The 9187-nt window shown below is 36.6% G+C and overlaps 1 pseudogene; it reads left to right on the forward strand.

Moving 5' to 3' along the window:
- Positions 1-202: 202 nt before the first annotated feature.
- LOC128519973 (nuclear factor 7, brain-like) lies at positions 203-8871 on the forward strand (annotated as a pseudogene).
- The last annotated feature ends 316 nt before the right edge of the window (positions 8872-9187 follow it).

Below are 9187 nucleotides of genomic sequence, written 5' to 3' on the forward strand. Positions count from 1 at the left end.
TTTATGATATTATATTATCTTGATAGAGCGCTGTATGTCCCAATAGAGTTTCAGTACATTTCAAGCAAAACACATTTTTAGTGCCCATACGCTGGATGAATTTCTCGCCATCTTGTGACAAAATTTGGTAATTACATCATGAAAAACAGCCAAACAATAGTCGTGTTCCTCGTGACATTATTTAGGTGAGTCTCAAGTGCAAAGTCATTCTTACAGTATACCCGAGAGCATTTAAACAGGACGCGATCTCCACATGCTTGACGCTCTTCCTGCGAGGAATAAAAATCACTTGAGGTAAACACAAAGGGAGGAGGCAATAAGGGAAAGTAGAAACAATAATAAATGTTATATAAGTAATAAATTTAAATAAGTATAAAGTTTCCGTACTGGCATAAAGTTACTTTCATTTTCACATATAAGTGAAAGGCTACAGATGGCATGAACTATTTTTTATTACAACTGTAATCATATAAATAAGTCATAATTCTAAATGAATAGAACATTTTCTCTGACTGTACTTCCCCTTTACGTTGAAAAAGGAAAGTGAAAGGACACTGACCACCCGATTTTAGTAACACTGCTTCATTATGCATGTGAGATGTAAAATTGCAAGCTACTCCAACCAAATTCTGTACTGTACACAAACTGATTAGCTCAGTTAGACATTTCAAGATAAATACAACAATGATTAAAATTTTTATTCTAAAAATATTATATGCTTTATTATTATTATTATTATTATTATTATTATTATTATTATATTTGTGGAGGTGTCTTGTTGTAGTTTGTGGATGAATACATAGGTCAATAAGTAGACAAAGTTTATATTTGATACAGAGGTTGAGCCAGTGGAGTGTCTGGAGGATTGGAGTGATGTTCTCATATTTGCGTACCCTCACAAGGATCCTGACAACACTGTTTTGAACGTGTCTGAGCTTTTGGCAGACATCCTATTGAGGAGAGCTTTGCAATAGTCTAGCTTGACCATAAATATCTATTCTTTTCTGATCTCAGAGTAAATGCTAGCCCTGTTCAGTGTATATGTAAGCTCACATTATTTGTCTAAATCATGATCTTGTAGCGATAATAAACTCAACATCATTGTTTCTATTATACGACCTCACCCTAGATAAACTAACAAACAAAAATAGACTTTTTTTTTGCTTCAAGTAAATAAAAAAATGATTTCATCTGCAGTCTATGCTTTTTTAGTAGTATTTCTCACTTTGTTGTGTAGGCTGAAGACACTAGATAATTAAATGGATGTCTATGGGTTTAGTGTATGTTGGCAATAAATACAGGCTTAATTAATATTGGAATAATTTTAGGAACATAGATGTTTGTTTAATTAAGACCCAACCCCACTATTGCTGTACACAACAGAAAGTACCACTCTATTCAGTGTTTACACTTCATTCTGACATGAGACTATTTTCAACTGTTTTGCTGTTGGCGAAAATAAATGCACAATACTCCATAATGAGCGGTGGCTCTGCTAGTAATTCTGGGCCCCTTAAAAAGCCTACATGCTGGAGTGCCTTTTAATTTCTGTTCTTTTAATAGCAGAATTCACAGTGGTATAGTGTTTGACTTTATGGCCTCCCACCTCTAGGGTTGATATATATATATATTTTTTTTTTAATCATTGTTCTTGGAAGAATTATTCAAGCTCAACCTGGTGGAATAGACAGAGCCAGTTCACAGGCATTTTCAGCTTTCTCCAGTAATGCTTATTGGGTTAAGTTCTGCACATTAGCTGGGCCATTCCAGTGCTCAAAAAGCTGTTTGAAAGCCACTCCTGGGTTTTCTTGGTACTAGGCTGTGTGTCATGGTTTTGTTGAATTGTAAACTTTAATCCATAAATCTTGACACGTATACACAGAAAATTCTCCCAAAATCAAGAATTAGTTTTCACTCTGCCACATACATCTATTGTGAGATCGTATATAGACAGTCAAGTTGTAAAAGCATCTCAACGACAACTGATATGAGTATGCTTCACCAAATCATCACTGAAAGTGTCATGAGAAAGGATCTGGATACTTACGTAAGTCTTTATTCTTTAATTGTGCTGCCTTTCTTATAGTTTTATCAGGACTTTTATCCTGAAGTAATTGTTTTAGGAACACTGCCCTCTAGTGGATGTTCAGCCATTTTGTTTAGTTAAAAAGCAAGCAGAAGTCAAATTCAAATTTTATTTGTCACATACACAGTCAAAACAGTACGAAATGCAGTGAAATGCTCTTAGTAAGAGCACAGGGCTGGATTGATGGTGCATCTAAGTTTTCTTTTTTACACTGTTCCTGGGACACTGTAAATGACTGAAAGTTGTTATTTTCATGTTAAGAAATGTCATTGTTGCTTTAGACATGAACAATTTACCTGGCAGTAGTTTATGTTGTGTTTAGCTTGTTATACTTAAAATGATGTCTGTTTTTATGTATTTTCAGTTTTACATTACAAAAAAGAGAAAAGGAAATTTTAATAAAATACAAGAAAAAATAAACGCCTTGAAGAATTATTGGAGTTTCATCTCTCATGTTAGCTTGCTGTCTAGCTTTGCACAGTAACACATTGTGAGGACAGTATATTAATAAATTAACAAATGACCATAAACATCTGGTTTTACTTTGTCATTATGGTGTATTGTGTGTAAAATGATTACATTATATCATATTTTGTGTGGCATTGTGTGGCAGATTGGCTAGGCTTTGCACCTCATCCATGTCAGCGCGACTTGGAGACCCATGCACCTTTTATTAGTTTACAAAAGCTGCTTGGGTGCCCATGTTCTCTTTCCTTAGACCAGTTTGTATAGGTACAAGCCTTTTTTTTTCGATGAACATGCGCAACAGTCAGACAATAGATAAATATGGCTTGTTCTCACTGATGAACAATACTGGGTTGTTCTACTTCCTGCCCAAAAACACAGCTTGATCTAATAGAATAGAGCTGGTCGAACTGGTATAACCTCACAGCCAGCATGTCCACAACAGTCTGTGTTAACCCAAAATGCAAAGGTGTAGCTAATCAACCCCTGAAAGTTACCTGGTATCACTTTAAACTATTCACAACTTAACTAACCTGTTCACTAGCATGTTATTTCTATAGGTCGTACTTAACCTGTTCAGTGTATGTGTGTAATATATCGCAAAAGTCATCAGTAGTACAGACATTGCGCTGTATAATGTTATAAAGTATAATGTTAAAATTCACTCAAAGTCTTATCTGTCCACTTAAACTCAGCCTTGTTTATTATGGGTAGATTTAATTTTCATAACCACTAGTTAGATGCTAACCAGCTGTTTTGCCTCTTAACTGAATTAAGTCATAACAATAATAATTTGTCACATGCACCAAGACCCGAAACGTTACACCTTTTTAATCCTTTTTCATTGTTGTAAAACTACAGAAATATAACTGTTATTAATGTATTGTATTGTTCCAGCTGGTCACCAGCCATATTCTGCTGCTCGTCCAACTAGATGGTCCCACAAGACGAAGAATAAGTGCTGGTCAGTAGGATTGACACACACATTGACTTTTTTTCCATAGGGGAAAAGCAACACTATCACTCTCTCTTGCTATTTGTGATTCGTGTCACATATTTAAAATGTCTGCAGACTTTCTAAAGACACGCACACACGTTTGAGACAATAATTAAAAACTTTCTGTCATTTAGTTTAAATATCTATAAACTACTCTTACAAGGTCAAGATAACCTTTTGTTGGGTTATTCAAGCTGTATAAAACACGTGTGTAAATAGTCTACATTCACTCTAAAGGGATCTCTGTGTTTCCTGTGTCAGTCATGGCTTCCTCCAGCAGTGTCCTGTGTGAAGATCAGCTCCAGTGCTCCATCTGTCTGGATGTGTTCACTGATCCAGTCTCTACTCCATGTGGACACAACTACTGTATGATCTGTCTCAAAGAGTTCTGGGACAGCAGTTCACACTGTCAGTGTCCAGTGTGTAAGGAGGAATTCCCTAAACGTCCTGAACTACGTGTCAATACGTTCATTGCTGGACTGGCTGCTCCATTTAAGAAGTCAGTTCAAGTAAAACCTAGCAGCACTGCAAATAAACTCATCCAGTCTCCTGTGCTCTGTGACATGTGCAGTGAAAAGAAATGTACAGCTGTGAAGTCCTGTTTAATCTGTATGACCTCTTACTGCAAGACTCACCTGGAAAATCATGAGAGAGTTTCTTCATTAAAGAAGCACAAACTGATGGAGCCTGTGGAGAACCTGGAGGACTACATCTGCCAGAAACATGAGAGACCCCTGGAGCTGTTCTGTAGAGACGACCAGATGTGTGTGTGTCAGTTCTGTACTGAGGGAGACCACAGAACCCACAACACTGTTCCTGTAGAGGAGGAGAGTGCAGAGAAGAAGGTGAGAGTTTAAAATTCATGTATATATGTTTTTTTTTAATGCCTAAAAATAAAATAATATGACAAGAGATCATGAATGCTGTGTATTTGGTTAAGATTCACGTGGGAAAGACACAGGCAGAAGTCCAGAAAATGATCCAGGAGCGAATAAAGAAGATTGAAGAAATCAAACACTCTTTAGAACTCAATAAGGTGAGTCTATTAACTAACCTCCATGTGTAGTTAATTCTAATATACACTTTCATGAACCTTAAGGCCAGTGCAATACTTGCTTTTTAATTATTTATTTGAACTTTTCTTGTTCTGGGGCCTATGATTGTGTTAAAAACAATAGAATGAACTTAAGTTATTGGGGTACTTAGATATCAACAACAAGGTCAACAATATACTTACACATACTTAGGATATCAATTTAGTCTCAAAAAGTCCCAGTGGATTGACATACACAGGATATTGAGAAAGTCCAAAAAGCTCAGCACAAATTTGAGAAAGAGGATGGAAGATTTTACAGAAGTCAGGAATGTCTCTTGAAGCCACTTCTGATTCAATTTACCTCCAATTTATTTGCATAGTGCTTTGCAAATGCAAGTTTACAAAATAATATATGAGTGACTGCAGTAAACAAGAGGGTCACAGAAAAACACCAAGGCCAAACACCAAGAAAAACACCAAGACCATCTTCATTATCATCGAGTGGACACACACGTCATCAATACATACTGTACATCCAAAGGGATGCTATGGGGGTAATCCTCAGCTGAAAGGTAGATATATTCACAGTCCAATGTAAGAGAGCAAGCGGGACTCAGATAAGACTAACCTAGGCCGTGGGTGCACTAGGTGCTCTGATTCCTCCTCTCCTACACATCATTGACTCTTTTTTTTTTTTTGGTACTTTCCTACCTTAGGGTCTGTGTGCATGGAGTTTGCATTTTTCCCCTGTGCTTTTTGACCTTCCTCCTGTTTTCTCCCAAGACATGTATATTAGGCTAACTGGTGTTGTCTAAGGTGCACCACACCTTGTGCCATAAGGCTCTTGGGATAAGCTCCAGGCCCTATACACAATATAAAAGGTTATAGACAATGAATAAATAAATGAATGAATGAATTAATGAATTAATGAGTTAAGCCTGGGTGTCCATGACCTTGTCATCATTTTACTGGTATTTTATTAATAAGTGTGAATGTGTTAATGTTATGTGTGAGGGGTGTATAATATGGTGTTTGCACAAAATCTAAATTTCAAAATTTTCAAAATCCTATTTCACCAGACATTATGTGAACACATATTTGTAAAAGTGATGTAACTGTAAAGACAATAACAGAGTGTAAATGTCATTTTGCCTGTCTTCAAGTCCTCCAAAATCCATTTTCCTCCAAAATCCATTTTCCCTCCCAAATCCTCCAAATTTCACTGACAGCAGATGCTATTTTGCCCAGTAGGAAGCTTCATTTGACTGATTATGTGACAAAAAGGAGCTGCCGTATGTGATTGCTTTTTCAAAATATAGTTTTGCTATGTGATTCTGACATTACTTGTCACACTAGCATATTTTGCAACAATTCTCAAAAGGCAAAGTCCTGTGGAGTCCTGATGTAATCATTTGAAATTAAATGATTTATTTTGATTTAATATCCTGTTAGAAAAACACAGAGAAGGAGAAAGCAGATGTTGTGGAGATCTTCAGTGCTCTGATGCGCTGCATTGAGAGAAGACAGGCTGAGCTGCTTAAGGTGATGGAGGAGAAGCAGAAAGCAGCAGAGAGGCAGGGTGAAGAGTTCATTAAAGATCTGAAGCAGGAAATCACTGAGCTAAAGAGGAGAAACACTGAGCTGGAGCAGCTCTCACACACTGAGGATCACCTCCACCTCCTACAGGTCAGAGTCCCTCTGTTTCTCAATAGCAATGCAGCACATGACAGGACAGCAGTCCCCATGCTGAGGGATTTCTCCTCTCTCCTGCTGTACTGTAGATTTACCCGTCACTGTGCAGGCCTCCACACACCCAGGACTGGACTGATGTCACTATTACCTCTCAGCTCAGTGTGGGGCCTTTGGAGAGAATAACGATTCTGGACTCTCTTAATAAGAAAACAGAGGGTTTGGTTGAATTGGGTGAGTTTGATAATAATAATAGCTTCAGAGTGTCGCAGTCGTTAAGTGCTCGCCCTATAAAGATCGCGAGTTCGATTCCCGGGTGATGCTGTAACCTTTCGCAGCCGGAGGTCTAGAGAGAGCTGATTGGCCGAGCTCTCTCAGAGGGGAGGGATGAGAGGTACTTAGAGCTCCCACATTAATTATGGCTCTACAGCCAATCAGGACCAAGCTTTATTTGTAGGACCAATGGCCTCAAATTTTCCTGTGATATACAGAGGCATTCATGATTGACTTAAATCCTGCAAGTTTCCCAGGTCCTGTGACTGCAAATAATTTACAGCTAAACATCTGCATCTGGACACCTCCTGATGATAATTTAATCAAAGGCTGATGATTAATAACACCTGGCTGCAACTTAACCTCTTGCATCCTGTGGAAGCCGTTAGGGGTTACTCATTACTGTTTTTCACCATCACACGTTTTAATAGTAGTGATTCTTAGTTCCAATTTCATACGTGACAATTTTTATTTAATCATGGCTTATCAACTATTTGATTGGTCACCTTGGTTACTTGGGTTGACAAAAATTGCTCATGGATAAGTATGATGTAGAAGTGGGTAACCAAGATGTCCTTTGGACATTGCACAAAGGAGGTCTCATTTTATAAAATGTTTCAAAGATAATTTCTCTAAAGGGGTGATAATTAGTGAATAATAAATTATACAATTAAATAATTTTAAATTCTAACAGCAAATTACCCTGTTTTCTCCTTCTCTTTATTATTATTTTTTTAAACAGAGCTCAGGACCATTCAACAATATGCAGGTTTGTGAATTTTCATTACATAAATGTTGACACGTTAGGGATGCATCTATACTTTGTTCTACATAACGAGTTCAAGTATGAGTACTGAGTAATGTGATGTGCAGTAATTGACACTGTTATCAGGAATTACTGATAAAGTAGATTACAAGTATTGTGGCTATCAATTTGGAGTATTTAAATGTCTCTGTTGAAATGTATGTTTATATGCGACTTTAAGATCTGTCACAAGTGAGTATTTCTTTTTCACTAATTTTGTATCTTTTATACTTGCTGTCTGATTTCAGAGCAGAGAAAGATAATAGCATTTTTTTTTCTGATTAATCATCATTTTTCTTATGCATGGTGGCAAACAGATTCCATTACTCTGCAAATATAAACAGGAGTCTAAATTAAGGAAGTTAAACAACATAATATTTTTCAGGGCAACTAGCTTTTTAGCACAATTGACACGGCTGTGCTGTTTATACAATTGTGTTATAAGGATCTGAGTTACAATTAACAGAATTTCCTCCGAATTCTAAATGCAGTTTTGCAGCATCCCTGGCCTTGTTGTTTATATATTAAGCCAAAAAAATGTTGAATGAAAAAACGAGCATTTTTAGGATTTATTTGTCTTTCACCAGGTTTCGGGTCTATGAAAAGCATCTACTTTTTAGATAATTTTATCATTCATAAATCTATTGTAAATAAATGTATACATGAGTAGGGGTAGCTGTATGAGTAGCAAACATCCCATAATAAATATACCAAGGTTGACCAGATTCTTTTTTTTTTTTTGTGTTACATGTTATGTTGGTTAATTGTGGTTGGACAGGGATGACAGTAACCTACCCAACTGCACACTGGGGAAATCTTCAATAATTGGCACTATAATATGACCCAAAACCAACACCTTTGCCATGATTATTATTGTTTAGATTATAATTTTTTATATTAATAATTGCATCCTTAAAATACACTGTTTCTAAAGACTATGCAATGCTAAAAATGATTTGCCTTATTTTCTTTTCTCTTAGTGGATGTAACTTTGGATCCTAAAACAGCAAATTCTTACCTTATCCTGTCGGATGATGGAAAACAAGTTTTAGATGGAGACAAAAGACAGAATCTCCCTGACAACCCAGAGAGGTTTGATTTTTGTGTCTGTGTTCTGGGAAAGGAGGGATTCTCCTCAGGAAGAATTTATTATGAGGTGCAGTTCAGAGGGAAGACAAAATGGGATTTAGGAGTGGCCAGAGAGTCCGTTAACAGGAAAGGGAAGATTTCAGCCAAGCCTAAAAATGGAGTCTGGTGTGTGTGGCTGAGAAATGGCACTGAATATGAGGCTCTGGACTCTCCTCCTGTCTCCCTCTCTTTAAAAACAGGCTCCTCAGAAGGTGGGGGTGTTTGTGGATTATGAGGAGGGTCTGATCTCCTTCTATGATGTTGATGCAAAGTCTCATATCTACTCTTTCACTGGTCAGACTTTTACTGAGAAACTTTATCCATACTTTTGTCCATGTAGCAATGATGGTGGTAAAAATTCAGCACCACTACTCATCTGTACTGGTAATTAAGTAAACTAAATAATTCTTAATTATTTTACAATTGTGTTATTTTATTCCTATTTTCTTGAGTAAATAAAATTAAAGCTTTAGCAGTTAGCAAAGCTTGAGAACAGGCATGGCAGACAAATGTTGAATGCCTAAGAGCAAATAATAATAAAAAAAAATACATAAGTAATGTAATGTATTTAAACACAGAGTAAAATAATTTTTTTTGCTTTGGGCAAAAATTGCATGTTTCATACAAACGCTCATACACTATACAATGTAAGGTTTTATTTGGCTTTTGGGGATTTTTATTCAATCAATTATTTTTGAAAATGCACTG

Source organism: Clarias gariepinus, chromosome 1, assembly GCF_024256425.1.
Source record: "Clarias gariepinus isolate MV-2021 ecotype Netherlands chromosome 1, CGAR_prim_01v2, whole genome shotgun sequence".
Lineage (NCBI taxonomy): Eukaryota > Metazoa > Chordata > Actinopteri > Siluriformes > Clariidae > Clarias > Clarias gariepinus.